At 35.0% G+C, this 17,594-nt stretch overlaps 1 long non-coding RNA gene across 1 annotated transcript; it reads right to left on the bottom strand.

Annotated features, from left to right (window-relative positions):
• Positions 1–509: 509 nt before the first annotated feature.
• LOC149780939 (uncharacterized) lies at positions 510–17,388 on the bottom strand. The gene is made up of 2 exons (XR_016414918.1): positions 17,061–17,388; positions 510–957 (listed from the first exon to the last, which is right to left on the bottom strand). It is a non-coding gene; the product is annotated as an uncharacterized LOC149780939 (long non-coding RNA).
• Between the last annotated feature and the right edge of the window lie 206 nt (positions 17,389–17,594).

The raw sequence follows: 17,594 nt of genomic DNA, 5'->3' as shown, positions 1-17,594 counted from the left end.
CTTGCGTTAAAATGAAGACATTTTTCATTTAATTTTGTTAACATGGCTCTTGCGCAGATTTATACAGTCACTATTATTGGGGTGGGGATACAATCATCACAGACCGGTCGTATCCGGCAAAAATCAGTGTCATGGATTTATGGGAATGATATTAATTAACGTGTCTTATCCTCTTAGGAATTTGTTACTTCATTTTGATTAGTTCTGCAGTCAAACGAAAATTGGTATTTTCTAGCTTACAGTCTAGATCGGTAATAATCGCTGCAAACCAAATTTATTGCCTGCAATCAGCTCTCATACCCAATTTCTCTATCGGTTTTAGAAATGGTTTTGATTGTGATGAGAATTAAAATTGCTCCTTGAACAATTTTATTACTATATTTAAATCAAAGAGTTAATTCTAAAATCTTGTTTAGTCATGGTACCTTCCCACTGGTTACATAAATATATTGTAACAGAACTGAAACCGAGTGGGCTTTGGATTGAATGAAGAACACAAACACAGTGTGTATAGATAATTATACTTATGTATTGTATGAAAAGATGTCATAAAACAACAAATGACAATCTATGTAATATCCTACTCTCGCACGCGCCCTACACACATTCAAAGAAAGAAATATCTGTATATAATTATAATGACGATGACTGAGATGATTCACGACACAATGCTGAAATTCCAATGATAATGATGACGTCGGTTCATATAACCTATGTACATATGACAAAACAAAATGTCAGATCCGACACACGCCGGGTGCCCTCTGGTTCAACTTCCCAAAACAAAATATCACAGTTCCACTTTCCACTCTACACCAGTTCCGTCTGGCTCAACTACTATCCCTCCAGTCTCAGTTTGGCGCAACGACGCCTCCCACCTATTTCCGTCTGGCCCAACAACGCCTTCCACCAGTTTCAATCTGGCTCAAACGACACCTCCCCCTTCACCACTTTCAGCTACAAAAAAAAAAAGAAACTGGTAGCGTATAATACGAAATACGCTATCACACAAAATACTCACAATGCTCAAATACATGTATATGAAATGGATACATATCCACACTACAAATGCCTATAGTCCATTACATTATATCAATGTCCCTAACTAATGGTTTATAGAAACGGGAAAAAAATACATTAAACCCGTACTCTACGTGTGACTTTCTACTCCGAGTCCTACACGTGAAAATGAATAAATTCTAACAGTGAATTGTCTGTTAAAGGTGGTTATATTATCGAAGCTTTATCAAATTTACGATAATAGTAAAATAAGCAGGGCCGGCGCAAGACCCGGCCAGACTATCTGGCGCCCTAGGCAAGGTTAGATTCTGGCGCGCCCCCCCCCCCCCCCCCCGAAAATATCAATTTCAATATTTATAAACAATAAAAAAAAAAAAATTAAAAATGCGCCCAATGAAATCAGCGCCCTAGGCGGCTGCCTAGTTTGCCTATATGGTAGCGCCGGCCCTGAAAATAAGTATGTCACGAACACACTGAAAAGCATAAATATACAAGTGAATCAATTATTTAACAGTTGTCACTTACTCATATGGCTGTAGTTTTACGGTTCCAAACCGTTATTGATGCGGTCCCTCTCAGACTCATCATAGAGAGGACCACCTATTGCCGAAAGTTTTTTTTTTTTTTACAAGTTTTTATGTCTCTATGTTGCACCATTTACTATGTTTGTACATGTGTAAAAATTAAATAGAATTTTGATAAAATTTTATGAAATTTTGATTAGGGATTTTGCACCACACTTTACTAGCATTCCAGTTGACTTAATTTAGTTTAACTTAGGCTGGTTTATTAAGTCTTTAATTAGTGATCTTTGCCAGAGATCGGCTGTGTCCAGTGTTTGTTACATGCATATTACTATATTGTTTTGTATGCTATTGTGTGTTTGTGTATGGACGGCGTTGAAAGATCAAATCTTTTTCGAGTTGTGTTGTTTTAGCAGGGCTATCTAATAAGTAAATAATTTAGTAATCTGGTTGGACTTGGACTCCTCATAATGGGAGTTTTTAGCTTTCTACCAGATTCCTATCTATTTATTCTTTTGTAGACAAAAAGGAAGAAAAACCTAGAAAAAATAACAAAGTTTAAAAACAAATTGTATGCGTGTATGTTCTGTATATTGTTTACTATCTCGTAGTTGTTAGTGATGTTCCTATTCCCCAGTGGTTTTGTGTTTGTAATTAATGTTCTTGTTTATTGACCGTTCCTTAAGGGAGATCAGGTGTGACCCTCACTACCTCGCGTTAGCCACGTAGCATCGATATCACACCACCATTTGCTCCTTACTCGGTTTGGTCAATACCTTATCCCTTCTTATTGCATTGGTATGTTGTTTTGCTTGTTTAAAACTCTACGAGATAGTAATGTTATTAGTTTAACATTTTAACTAGGCTAATATGGTCTGCTTTTCCATTATGAAAGTAAGTATCTAAAAGTAAGAACATTGAATTTTACACAAAGATACCAAAGTTAAGAGAAATTGGTTTTATTTGGATTTTTTATATTCAAATTATTAGAACTTAAACACAATAATGAGGTGAGTGGCTTTAGGAGGGCGTGAGAGAATAGAGCAGGCCCTTTTAAGGTATCAGTCCCTAATGGACTGATTTACCCGACCATCTGCCACCCGTCCCCATCATCCACCTCATGTTGTGTCAGACAAATATTTAAGTAGCAGCTATTTTTATTTGGAACTCTGCGCCTTCAATGTTTGTTGGGTTAAAACGTATCTCTTCTTAGACTTTATAATACTTGTAATGAAATCTTTGAATTCATCATATGTCTTCCTCACAGATTTGATTTGTATAGAGGATGTTACTATCTTGTACTCCTCCCTTTATGCGAGTTATTTTTCTTTTTATACTGTCTCTAGCTAATGTTGTTTAGTACAGTAAAGTGTTTTTTTAGTCGACACTTTTTCCACACAGATGACACGGAGGAATAAGATGAATAATATGCTTATTAAAAGCTTCCTCTCCGGTCATTCAAATATCATGTAAGTATAAAAACATCATTGATTGTTGGGAGGGTTATTTGATTTTCTCCCATTTCCTCCAGGTCTGTTTCCAATTCAGTGGTGTTTTTCTTTATTTTAACAAGCATTTTGACATTTTTTCAACAGTTGTTCATTAAGTTTATAGTAGACTTTGTAATTTTGGTCTATTTCCCATATTTCTTTACAATTTCTATATTTCTACAAGACATTACTCACAAGTTTACATCGCCGTGGAGCTTCCAGGTATTTGATTAATTTGTTATTTTTGTAATATATATATATATATATAGCTTCCCAAGGATATTCCTATGATCGTTTTAAGCTTCTTAGTCTATTAATTATGTATGAAGTTTGCTTGTCTCCTAAGCGAGGTAGTCTAAATCCGCCTTCGCTTTTTGTTTTGTTTAATAATTTTTTGGGAAGGTAGTGTATTTCTTTCTCCATATAAAATGGATAATTCGGTCTTCTATAGTTTTTAACATTTTCAGTCAAATCAACAGTTTTGGTTATATAGTTGATCTGACTGTAGATATACGTCTTTGCTACTTGTACACGTTACATTATGTTTAATGGAACGTTCGTCCATGTCTCTATATTTTCATCTACTTTATCAAAAATGTATCTAAAATTTTTTAACGAGTCCTTACCAAAAAAGATTCTTAGTGCTTTACTTTTTCCTGGATAAGGTTAGGGGCAATCCGGGATGGTTACCCCTCCAGTTCCCTATAAGAAGTATTTCAGTTTTACTATGATTTAATGCAGAGCCTGAGGCTCTACCAAAGTTATCATATTCCTTTTGCAAGTGATGTAATGAGTATTCATCACGTATAAAATTAGTACAATCATCCGCATGGAGGAGGTTTTTAAATTCCTTCTCCATGTTAGGAATTTTTATACCATCAATCTTTTCATTTGAAGAAATGTTTTTGTTCAGCGCTTCAATCGCTAATACATAATAGGAACATAGACAGTGGACGTCCCTGTCTCACTGATCTTCCTACAGGGGTGTCTCCCGTCTTTACCCCATTAACTACTACTTGTGACCAGCTGTCAGTATACATGGCTCGGATCCAATTTACAAAATTTTCACCGAAACCACATTTTATTTCAATATTTTCATAATAAAGCCATGCTCTATCCGATCAAAAGCTTTCTCCTGATCGAATAGCAGCATGGCCCCTTTCTCTCCCTTGTGTTCCATTAGGTCAATGATATTACCTATAGAGAGAGTGTTATTTATAATATTTCGACCTTGACACCCACAACTTTGTTTTGGGTCTACTAATGACTCTATACACGTGTTTAATCTGTGTCAGTATCTTACTTAATATCTTGTAGTCCGTGTTAAGTAATGGTGCGCAAGTTTCCGATGTTTTCTCGTTCTCCTTTCCGTTTATATATGACAGTGATGATACCTTCTTTCATTGATTTTATCATTTTCCTATTAAATAGATTATTAAACAATTCTAATATGGGGCTTAATTGTTCCTGAAATTTTATATAAAATTCCGTTGCGAGTCCGTCGGCACCCGGCGCCTTCCCTATATTTAATGTTTGTATTGCTTTCCGAACTTCTTCAACAGTAATAAATGCATCACACATTGTTCGATGATGTTTGTAATTTTCTTTAATGTTGTTGATATATTGATCCATATTACTAGGGTCAATGTTTTGAGATTTGTACAAGTTCGTATAGTATTTTTGTATTTCTTTCAGAAGTACTTTTTTATTTGTTATCACTTTGTCATTTTTCTTTAATCTGTCCATCTTTTATCCTTTCCTCTCTTTAAATCTATTCTCCTATAAATCCCTCCGCCTTTGGTATATATATCATTGAATTTTCCGGCTCTCAATTTAATGCCTTCAGTAATATTACGCTGAATTGTATGTTCTTTTTCTATTTCATCATTGGTCTCTTTTTTGTATATTTCTTTATATTTGTTCTGTATCCATTATATATGTATCTTTTTGTTTGTGTTGTGGTGTTTAGATAACATTTTAATTAGATTTTTTAGTTTTTTCCATTCCACCATAATATCAGGTTGTTATTTTTATCCAAAATCAATCAGGTAGTGCTGAACAGCGCTCACATAATCCTCTGATTTAGGTAAGCACCATTCAGCTTCTGAAAACCTTGCCCCCACTTGGCTAGGTTTCCATGCATAGATTAAATGTAACTGGTTTATGATCTGATATTGTTTCAGACAAAACCTTACAACTATTAATTATATATGAAGTTTGCTTGTTTCCAAAGTGAGGTAGTCCAAATCCGCCTTCGCTTTTTGTTTTGTTTAATAATTTTTGGGAAGGTAGTGTATTTCTTTCTCCATATAAAATGGATAATTCGGTCTTCTATAGTTTTTAACATTTTCAGTCAAATCAACAGTTTTGGTTATATAGTTGATCTGACTGTAGATATAAGTCTTTGCTAGTTGTACACGTGACATTATGTTTAATGGAACGTTCGTCCATGTTTCTGTATGTTCATCTACTTTATCTAGAATGTATGTGAAATTTTTTAACGAGTCCTTACCAAAAACGATTCCTAGTTCCTTTACTTTTTCCTGGATAAGGTTAGGGGCAATCCGGGATGGTTACCCCTCCAGTTCCCTATAAGGAGTATTTCAGTTTTACTATGATTTAATGCAGAGCCTGAGGCTCTACCAAAGTTATCATATTCCTTTTGCAAGTGATGTAATGAGTATTCATCACGTATAAAATTAGTACAATCATCCGCATGGAGAAGGATTTTAAATTCCTTCTCCATGTTAGGAATTTGTATGCCTTCAATCTTTCCATTTGAAGAAATGTTTTTGTTCAGCGCTTCAATCGCTAATACATAATAGGAACATAGACAGTGGACATTCCTGTCTTACTGATTTTCTTACAGGGATGTCTACCGTCTTTGCCCCATTAAATACCACTTTTGACGAGCTGTCAGTATACATGGCTCGGATCCAATTTACATAATATTCACCGAAACCACATTTTATTTCAATATTTTCATAATAAAACCATGCTCTATCCGATCAAAAGCTTTCTCCTGATTGAATAGCAGCATGGCCCCTTTCTCTCCCCCGTGTTCCATTAGGTCAATGATATTACCTATGGAGAGAGTATTATTTATAATATTTCGACCTTGACACCCACAACTCTGGTTTGGGTCTAATAATGACTCTATACACTTTTTTTAATCTATGTGTCAGTATCTTAATATCTTGGTAGTCCGTGTTAAGTAAAGTAATGGTGCGCAAGTTTCCGACGTTTTCTCGTTCCCCTTTCCCTTTCCCTTTATATATGAGAGTGATGCCTTCTTTCATTGATTTTATCATTTTCCTATTAAATAGATTATTAAACAATTCTAATATGGGGCTTAATTGTTCCTGAAATTTTATATAAAAGTCCGTTGCGAGTCCGGCGGCACCCGGCGCCTTCTCTTTATTTAATGTTTGTATTGCTTTCCGAATTTCAATGGTAATAAATGCATCACACATTGTTTGATCGTTGTTTGTAATTTTCTTTAGTGTTGTTTATATATTGATCCATATTACTAGGGTCAATGTTTTGAGATTTGTACAAGTTCGTATAGTATTTTTGTATTTCTTTCAGATTTTTTTATTATTCTTTATCACTTTGTTATTTATCTTTAATCTATCCATCTTTTTATCCTTTCCTCTCTTTAATTATATTCTCATGCAAATCCCTCTGCCTTTGGTATATATATACATCACATTGAATTTTCTCAGTTTAATGCCTTCAGTAATATTACGTTGAATTTTATGTTCTTTTTCTATTTCTATTTCATCATTGATCTTTAAGTATTTTGTAGTATTTATTAATATTTGTTCTGTATCTATTCTATATGTATCTTTTATTTGTGCAGTTGTGTTTAGATAACATTTTATTTCGATTTTTTAGTTTTTCCCATTCCACCATTATAACATGTTGTTCATTTTCTGCAAAGTCAATCAGGTAGTGCTGAACAGCGCTCACATAAACCTCGTCATTTAGGTGAGCGCTATTCAGCTTCCGAAAACCTTGCCCTCACTTGGGTAGGTTCTCCATGCATAGATTAATTATGATCCGATATTGTTTCAGAGAAAACCCTACAACTGTCAATATTAGTAGGATGTCCTTCTGAAACGTAAAATTTGTCAATTCTACTGCCCTTAATTTTAGTATACATGTATGTATATTCTATTTGGTCCTTATTTAAGAGTCTGTATATATCTATTAAATTATTTGTATTTATAAACGTTATAACCTGTGGATAAGCAGCCGAATCTATATACGACATGCCTCCATACCTGTCTAAATCTGAATCTACCCAATTAAAATCTCCTAGACATTTCTCTAGTACAAATGTTTGCAGATATATTGTTAAAAATGATACGAAGTTTGTTTTCTTGGTATTAATACTTGTTGGCACACAAATATTTATTATGTTCCAGTAATGTTATGTGTAGGTAACGTCCTTTTAGTTCTAGGGGCGTAGACTCTAACTCCAGGTTCAATCCCTTTGCGTTACGTCTAATAATTGAAGTTACCCCAGATTTGATCTCCCGAGTTATGTTCATCTACAAAAACTAAAGCGTTTAGCTTTTTGTATTGTTGCTTTAGACGTATTATGTGTTTCTTTTACAAGTATAATATAGTTGTCTGTTTTTTCATTTATACCATTAATATTAATGGGAATTATTTTGAGGTTCAGTCCCTCCATTTTAAATTATATGAGATGTTATTGTTCTATATGTTATAGTACTGTTATTTTTTAATATACTAAAATATATATATATACTTATTTAATTTGCCTTCTTGGTCCTGTATTCTTCTAGACTTAGTATTTTCCTCTGATCTCCCCTTGTAAGGGAGACAGCCCTTTTTTTGGTCTGTTTTACCTTGGTCCCTCTCCGTAGAGAGCTTCTGTATTGCTCGTGCAATTCCCTCATCTGGTTCGTTAAGGGATTGGATAAAATCATTGATTTCTATTTCAGTGGGCATTTTAGGTATGGACTGTGTCCTTTTTCTTTTAAACTTTTTTTTTGGGTCGAAGTCTGGGGCTCACCCAATTCTTCCTCCCCTTTATTGGTTTCTTTGTTCTCAGGAACCGTGCCTGTGGTTGTGGGTTCGATTAAAATAGGATCGCGTTTCCTATTTCCTAGGAGTTATTTATCTTATTTTCATTTATGGTTTTCTGTGAGGTAAAACTGGGCTCAATGATTTAAAAAAAGGGAGCCACAGTTTTCTACAAGAATTGTCCAATTTCTTTCCTCTAAGTTTTTCTTCTTTCTTAAATCTTTGCCTTTATTTTTTCTTTCTAGTTTTCTTTTCCACCGAGCTTTTTTGGTCATAGCTCTGCCAGACATTGGAATTTGGAGTATATGCTTAGTTTTCCCCCACAATTACCTCCATTTGTGCTTCTGGCACTTCTGGCGCTAATACTGTTGGTTCCGGAATGTTATTTTGGGGTCCAGTTTCTTCCTCCGGATCTTGAATCCCGTGTAGTTCTTTCTCTAACCCCTCGTTTATCTTGTTAATTTGGGCTGCATATGTTGGTTTAGAGATTGGATTAGGGCATTCCTTGGCAGATGCCCTGTTTTCCCACACCTATTACAATTTCTTATGTACTGACATCCCTTAAACCATGTTTCAACAATAAATTCCATTACATATGCAAAAGGGGGTAAGTTTCTGGCGTCCTCCTCACTCATGAACAATATACGTACTCATGTGAGGATTGTTGGGCATCCCCAAAAGGTCGCCATCTTTTCTTTTTGCACTTTGATTCCATGCTCTTCTAGCTTGGCCTTTATTTCTAAAGTTAGAATTTCTAGAGTTAATCCTGAGCAGTTTACCTCTAAATTTGTCACCCAACATTCTTGTGATGGGAGAGGGACTCCCGATTTTAATTTGGTGTCCCTTGATTTCCATAATGGAATCTTTAGGGTACAGAGTGGTGTTTTCTTTGGTGAAAAGAAAGTATTTTCCTCGTCCTCCATTCTGCAAACCCTTTATTATTTTTTAGTTCCTCTAGCAACTAAGTGCTGGAGGAGTTCAGAGGGCCTTGGTCTATCTTTTTCGGGAATCCCCAAAAGATCAAAAACCTGGCATCCTTCTTCCCTGTATGGTCTCAGGGTTCTCCCTTCCTGGGTTGTTTCTAATTCATTTGGGAAGTAAGATCCCAATTTTCTCGCTTTTTCTCATTTTTTTTCCTGCATTATGGAAACACTTTCAAATAATTTTTGATTTTCACAATATAAACAATAGCTAAATAGTAAATATAAGATAATACCTGGCACAGAGTTCCAATAAATAAATCCAAAAACACATAAAGTGTATGAATAAAGTGTAGACGTGAAAGCACAGGCTGGCTATCACGATGGCTTCTGGACTTTGCTCACTATTCTTCCGATATGAATCTGATGTACCGACACTCCGTGACAAGATCCAAGCGATAATGTCCAGCTTGCAATAAAACCTTACTACTTAAACTATAAAAAAAACAAGACGTTTAAGACCCAGGGGTGAAGTTCCCGTGCATGTCGAGAAACATGGGCATCACGCTACGAGCGACTTGCAGCGAGATGTACTCATTTAGTAACTATATGTCAAGGTAATAAAAAAGCTACTCTAGTTAACGCTGTACGCGTAGCAAAAATCAAATATGCATTGTCATCATTTAATGCAAAACTGAATTATGTTCTTGCCTTATTCCGTGACATATATATTAGAGGGTATACAGTCAATATTTTGATTTCTAAAGTGCTATATTCACAGTTGCGATATTCTCCAACTGACACGTTTCAATATCTCTATGAACTATATAATAAAATACTCCAATAGCGTTTATAATGCCGACTCTTTATATAAAATAATAACCGTTATTTTTTCATATGTGTCACAGGTTATGAAAATAAGGTGAGGACTTTCTGAATCACACATAATTACAACGAGACGAGAATCAATCTACGCTCCGAAATACAGAAACATAGCCAATAAATTTGAATTGATTCCGGATTTGTGCTTCTAGCAAGATAAATTCTTATCCAAAATACGCTTCGTAAGAAGGAGGAAATGTTTATATTAAATTAAAAGATTTAGCATGCATCACAGGGCCTAAGCATATTACACACCTGACAAATCGCCACAGATTCCTTGGAAAATACATTTTATCTGAGTAGATATTTTCCTCCTAAATTTTATGTTATTAAGCATTGATCTGTCAGTGAGAGCTCATGGAGGACGTCATTTTAGAAACCTGAATACAGGTATAATGGTTTAATTTTCCGACATTCATGGCATATGTGTGTGTGTGTGTGTGTGTGTGTGTGTGTGTGTGTGTGTGTGTGTGTGCGTGCGTGCGTGCGTGTGTGTTGGATGTTTAACGTAGGTTAGCACGTTTCCAGTCATATCGCTACGACGTCTACAGTGTAACATTTTGTAGCATCATGTCCCACCCAGTCACATTATCCGGACACCTACCGACCAGTCCTAACACGAACCTTTTAATGCTGAGCGCTAAGCGATGCAGCCGCTACGCTACCGCCATTTTTGTAAGTCTTTGGTATGACTTGGCCTGGGTTCGAACCCGCGACCTCCCTCATCCAAGGCAGACGATCTAAACACTTGGGTCACTGGAGCGGTCCTTTCAAGCCACGAACATCGAGTTGCTTCCTGGGTATTAATCTGAGAAACATTAACCAATCAGGAGAGCGACTAGCAAGTAGCATGGAGAAAATCGTCATCGTGGTCTGTTTAACGCGATGGACATTTTAAGCCCACTGAGTGAATGATGTCTGTCAATGGCAATTCAGAGAAGTGACTCAAGACTGAATAACTACAGACAACTGAGTATTATGCAAAATTGGGGTTTGTAGACGAGCTCTAAGGAAGGCGATCGGGTTGTAGGGGGTAGGGTTGGCGGTGCTATATTATGTCTCTGACCTTGATTCTTCATGTGTAAAAACAGGCACAGTAGTTCAAGAAATAAGAAATATTTTGGTTCAGTACTTGGTAGAAAAGAATGCTTTGAATAACAGTGCTTTGGTTTCGATCAATAAAAAATGTAGTTAGATCAGGATCCATGAGAGAAAGAAAGACATGCAGTTACCAAAAGAACAAATACAATTACAGAAAGAGAAAATGCATTTACAGTCGGAGAAAGAGAAGCAAGAGAGGGAATATCAATGCAGAATGTAAGCAATGGAAGTGGCAAGTGAAACGCACATTCTTTCTTCAGATCTAAACTTAAGTTTTTATCTTGCAAAGAATATTAGGTTAGTGCCCCGTTTTAGAGAAAAAGAAGTAAACAAATATTTTACTCATTTTGAAAAAGTTGCCGAAAATTTTAAATGGCCAAGGGAGCATTGGACTGAGTTATTACAATCTATACTCACTGGTAAGGCGGGTGATATTTACAATTCACTGTCAGTTCACCAACGTGGTAACTATGATGTGGTTAAAGAATGCATCCTTATGATGTAAGGATAAGGATAACCCTAACCCTAACCCTAACCTTAACCCTTTATGGATTATAAGTTAATCGATGAAGGTTATCGGCAAAATTTCAGAAACTATAGAAAAGAAACTGGTCAAACTCACGTCAAATTTGCCAGAGAAAAGAGCAGTTTGATAAATGGTGCTCAGCCTGAGAAACTTGAACGAGATTACAAAAGTCTCAAACAACTTATATTACTTGAAGATTTCAGAAACTGTGTCCATAATAAATTAAGTCATTTCTTGACGACCATGTAATTGAAACCTTGGAAAATGCTGCTCGAGCTGCTGGTGAGTATTGTTTAACTCATAAAATTCCTTTTGTAAATAAGACTTCTACTCAACAGTCTTCTAGCAGAAAAGAATTTTAGTATAATGCAAGTTCTTCTAAAACTCAAACTGGCACAACTCTAAAAATGAAGCTTCTGATAAGCTTGATTCAAGCTCATTGTCTCTCCAAACGTGTACCTATTGCAAGAAAAAAGGACACGTTATTTCCGATTGCTGCAAAATGAAAAATAGGAATCAAAATCAAGACAAACCTATTCCAAATGCTCTTATTTCTAAGAGGTCAAGGTCACAGTCATGTATTGAAAACAATACATTTCTGGGGTCTAATAGAACCAAAGTCTTATTTTATTATGGAAAATTATGAACCATTTGTATCGAAGGGTTCTATATCATTCTTGGGTGATTCGACCAATCCTTTCCCATTAAAGTTCTCAGTGTCTTTTCTTGTGAGGTATTTTGCATTTTTATGAGAAATCTTCTTCTAATAAGAATGTTCTTTTTCAGGGAGTAGAGTGCGGCTTTGTTAATGTTCCTCTCCATTGTGTAAATTTATCATCAGACTTAGTCACAGGACCCGTGACAGTCGGCTCAGTCTATGTTTTACCCGTTGAGGGCGTTTATTTATTAATAGGCAACGACCTAGCTGGAGACATGGTTGTGGTGGATCAGAAAGTCGATCCAATTGAAAAAGAATTCCCTGATTTATTCCCAGCGTGTGCAGTTACCTGAGGCTTGGTAAAGAAAGCTCTTGAGAATGATGTTGATAACGAAAGCATTCGTTTAGCTGACACATGTATTCGTCAGGCTTTTGATGAGGTCACTTTCACTCCTTGTTTGGATGAATCAGAAGGTATTTATCATTGTGATCCTCATTTAATTACTCATTTTCTTTATTCTAATCAGGGTGACAAACAACAATCACTTTATTGAAAGAGAAACTTCTTTCTAATGAATATTCTGAAATTAATCTTCTTGACATTGTTTCCAATTTTAAGTACAAGTTGTTAAAGTTTTGTGAGGTCGCAAGAGCAAATCTGCATGCTACTCAATCCAAATTGAAGTCAAGATATGATAAAATCTCGAAGGAAAGGAGTTTGTAGCCTGGTGATGGAGTCCTGGCTCTCTTGCCCATACCATAAAATCCTCTTCATGCCAAGTAGTAAGGTCTCTACACAGTTAACAGGAAAAAAGATGATTTAAATTAGATCATAAATACTCATGGGAGTCGTAAACAAGAACAACGCTGTCAAATAAGCATGTTCAAAGAGTATATTGAAAGAGATATTCATATGAAACATGCAAGTAATTTAGTTTTACCTGTCCCACTCATTGAAGATTTAAGTGAATGAATATCATCGGATTCTACTGATATTGGAGTGACAAATCTTCGAAATTCAGAAATTATGAATGATCCGGACCGGAAACTTTCACATTTGCAACAGCAAGAAAGAAATGAACTTAAACAGTTATTACTTGAATATGAGCATTTATTTTCAGGTGTTCCTACAAGAACAAAAACAATATTCCATGACGATGAAATTGTAAATCCCAAACTTGTGAAACAACACCCGTACAGGATGAACCCTCTCAAACAGGAATACTTGAAAAAAGAAATTCAGTATTTGCTGTAGAATGATTTTTTATAGAGCCCAGTAAAAGTGAATGGAGTTCACCATGCGTACTTGTTCCAAAACCAGATAAAACTTTCCTTATGTGTACTAATTATAGGAAGGTGAATAGTGTGACAAAAACAGATTCATTCCCATTACCGAAAACCGATGACTGTGTTGATAAGCTCGGGAAGGCCAAGTATGTAACCAAATTTGACCTTCTGAAAGGAGTTTGGCAAATTCCACTAACAGAAAGAGCAAAGGAAATTTCGGCATTCATGACTCCAGATGGACTTTACCAATATAATGTAATGCCGTTTGGGATGAGAGGGTCGCCAAGTACATTTCAACGTTTCATGAATATGATTACCTCTGGTCTAGACAATTGTGATGTTTATATCGATGATGTCGTCTTCCACAACGACACCTGGAAAGAACATCTAGCAACAATTCGGAAATTCTTTGACATACTATATGATGCATGTTTGACAATCAATTTATCTAAATGAGAGTTCTGCCGTGCGAGTGTAAACGGTCTATGACATATCTTGTTACATGGACAAGTTAAACCTATAGATGCTAAGGTCAAGGCTATCTCTGAATTTACCGTGCCTGTAAAAAAAGCAACTGATGCGATTTTTATGTACCGCCGGATACTATCGAAAATATTGTTCCAAGATTTCTATAATTTCTGAACCCGACTAATTTATTGAGTAAGAAAAACAAGTTCCTTTGGACTGAAAAATGTCAGGAAGCGTTTGACAAGTTGAAAGCCATACTTAAAGCAGGCAGTTCTTACAGCTCCAAATTTCAGCCAATCATTTAAGCTATCTTTGATGCAAGTAATGTTGGAGTTGGAGCAGTTTCGATTCAAGAAGATGAAAATGGTATTGATCATCCAAAGTCCCAATTTTTTCTAAGAAATTAAATACGCACTACAAAGATTATTCAACAATCGAGAAGGAATGTTTGGCTTTGTTATTAGCATTACAACATTTTGAAGTTTACATTCATTCAGCTCCTTCTTAGATTATTGTGTTTAGTGTCCACAATCCCTTACTTTCATCGGCAAGATGAAAAATAAAAATCAAAGACTACTATGATGGAGTTTGTTGCTACAAAAATATAATCTTGACATCACGCACGTCAAGGGAAAAGATATTTTAATAGCAGACGCACTTTCCCGTGTATAACAATGTTTTATTTCATGTACATTGTGTATGATTTATATGAGTCCTTTTTAACATCATGTATAATTAGTCTTGGTAAAAAGAAAGTTTGATCATATAAATCTTACTTTTTATTTATGGGGGAAGTGTTATTTATATTTGGCTTAATTTATATTTGATTTAATTGCTTGTAAGTTTTTTTTAAATTAAATTTCATTATATGTCAAAATAATGAAGTTCTCTTTACTAGGAACTCACATTTTTTCCAGATAATAGTTTGACCTTGACTGTTCATTTTAGTAAACACATAAGGCTGACCTGGTTCCCTACCTTAATTCAAAATTAGTAACAGCCACGTGAACAAGTTATCTTTAATTTATTTTTATTGTGAGAATAATAAGGTTGAGATCGAGGCTGTGTTGGAAACATGACCTTCGACTTGTAAATAGTTTTTTTTGTGAAGTAAACAACTTTTATTCTCTGACTAAAATGATTGGTTCTTATCAAGGACATACAGATGCTACATGATTGTTTTATATGCAAACTTGATCACCTGACCCTTGTCCGGGTATCTGATTTACTCATTATTCAAGTTTTAAACCATTGTTTAGAGAGAGAGAGAGATGTCTCCTTCTGGGCTTAAAAATGCCTGATGTCTAGTTGTTTTCATTCTATTGTAGCCAGTTTTCGAGTTATATGTTAATTTTTCTTCAGATTATATGGATTCTAAAAGATTAATTCGTTTCTCTGGAAATATTTGTGTGCTCATACAGAATTCTTCAACAAAATTTCTTTAAAAAAATGTTTGGATTTCAAACACAGGATTACTTTTGTGTTTCTAAATGGATCTGTAGACTACAACATAATATACAGCATACGTCATCGCCTTCTGTCTATGATTCTTCGTCGGGACTAAAACTTGAATTCATTAAAATATTTTATTATTAGGACTTCTAAAATTGTATTCGTGGATTATTCTTGGATTATTTTTGGATTTGATTCTTGAAACCGTAAATTCTTGTTTTCTTTCTTCATTTTTTTAGTATTTTTCCAGGGAAATATATATTTGTTACATATTTCAAAGCTTGTTGTTTTCACTCTTTCTTGTGTTACTGTTTATTCGAGCCTAACACGTAAAAGTATTTTTGTGTGTTTGTAGGTATACTTTGTGCATATTCCTACACATATTTGTTACCAAGTAAATGTGGGGATGTTGGCTAGCAGATAACAGGGTGTTAGTCACTATAATAGTGTTTTGGGGAGAGTGATACTGGATCGCTCCACTGGCGTGTCGGTGGCATTGTGAGAGTGTTGAATAATAGAAAACTGGCTGCTGGTTGGTACAAACTGGATGTTGGAAGTTATATAACCGAGTGATCTATAGCAGATAATTGGGTAATTGTCACTCCAAACGCGTGTAAGGTAATCAATAACGCAGTGAATATATATATCATCACTGGGTTACGGATTCTCCAAGCGGATTGTTCATGGTATAGTGTGGCACTCCCTCATGTTTACCCTTTTTTAATCAGACACTTCAATTGTTGCCTACCTGATTACCGGAAGGTTTGGTCCATGAACAAGATAACAATAAGTAACAACACAGCTATAGACAGAAAATGAATGAAAAGTGAATAAGGCTACAGTATTTGATCTTCAACTGTGTTTGATAATTGCTACATCATCGAATTTTAAAAAATAAAAAACTAGATCTACGAAATCGGAGAAGAAGAAAAAAACTTTTGAACCATGAACCCGTTTGATGTCATTCCCATCTGCAGTACTAATCACAAAAAGGAGAAATATTCCACAATCAATGTAAAGCATCTAAAAAACACAAAGCAACCAAACATCAGTCCAGCTTCAGGGTTTCAATAATATGGCAAACAGAATTCGTTATATATATTGAACACGTTTAAGCGAAGAACTTTCAATTTATATATTAACTTCAACAAGCAATCAAATCTATATAATAAATCTGAGGATAAAACTCATAAAAGTTGCAACTTAAAGGAAGACCATCACAGAGACAGAAAACGTAACGGTTTTCAGTTTGGCACCAAGTCAGAAGAATTACATCTTGTTATAATGTTGTTTTTGAGACTTTTTATCATTGGAACACATGCTGGGAATTGTATGTTTCTTTACATTTTAAATCCTTGTGGCTGTTCGTGTAAAAACTAAAGAAAGGAATAAACATAATAATATTCTTTAGAATTTTCTTCTTAGAAATATCTAAATGGTTCTTAAAAAACTAATCCCACTGTTAGAAAGATAATGGATCTTCACTTTGTTAAAACTATATATTTAAATTTTCACCTTTATGTTCAATGCATTAAACATTTTCTAGCCATGGAAACATAATGAGTCTTCTGTACAAACTTCAGTGTACTGTTAATCTCTGAAATTTAGCCTTGAAATTTGCTTGGCATTAGAATGTGTGTATTTAGTAAGTACGGTGTATGAAAAATGGTTACTTACCGGTCCAAAACCTATGTTTCATTTCAGAGGTAAAGTAATATCCTCTTATCCGTGACTGCATTTTCAATCCGTTCATATGTCCCATATAACATATTTTTTATACAAAATTCAAAGCCAAAGAGTAAATCACCATGTCAGCAATGCACACAGACTGATAATACAACTCCGCAGAATATATCTAGGCCTAGCCCAAGTTACTTAAGTAACATGGTGAGTTTTCAGACGGCTTTACAACATCATTCATTAAACGCCAGATGCCTACTTCATATTTTTAAAAGTATTTATCACAAAAGATTGAAACGAATATGTAACTAAAACTGGGATTTGAAATAAATATAAAATCACATAAGCGCTTTGTTCCGAGTCAGAGGAAGGAACTCAATCGATACGGCGTAGGAACATACGTCTCTGCCTCAAGGGCTTCGAGATATTCCAATGCCTCATGAAAAGTGTTCTTTTCACCCACTCTGAACAAAACACATATGTTGTTTTTTCTATACATTTATGATCCTTTAATCACAATGTTTTATACGT

This window comes from Sinohyriopsis cumingii, chromosome 16, assembly GCF_028554795.1.
Source record: "Sinohyriopsis cumingii isolate HCF-2022 chromosome 16, ASM2855479v2, whole genome shotgun sequence".
In the NCBI taxonomy this organism is placed as follows: Eukaryota; Metazoa; Mollusca; class Bivalvia; order Unionida; family Unionidae; genus Sinohyriopsis; species Sinohyriopsis cumingii.
Note: the sequence above shows the minus strand (reverse complement) of the source record. Positions and strands in the feature narration are given on the sequence as shown.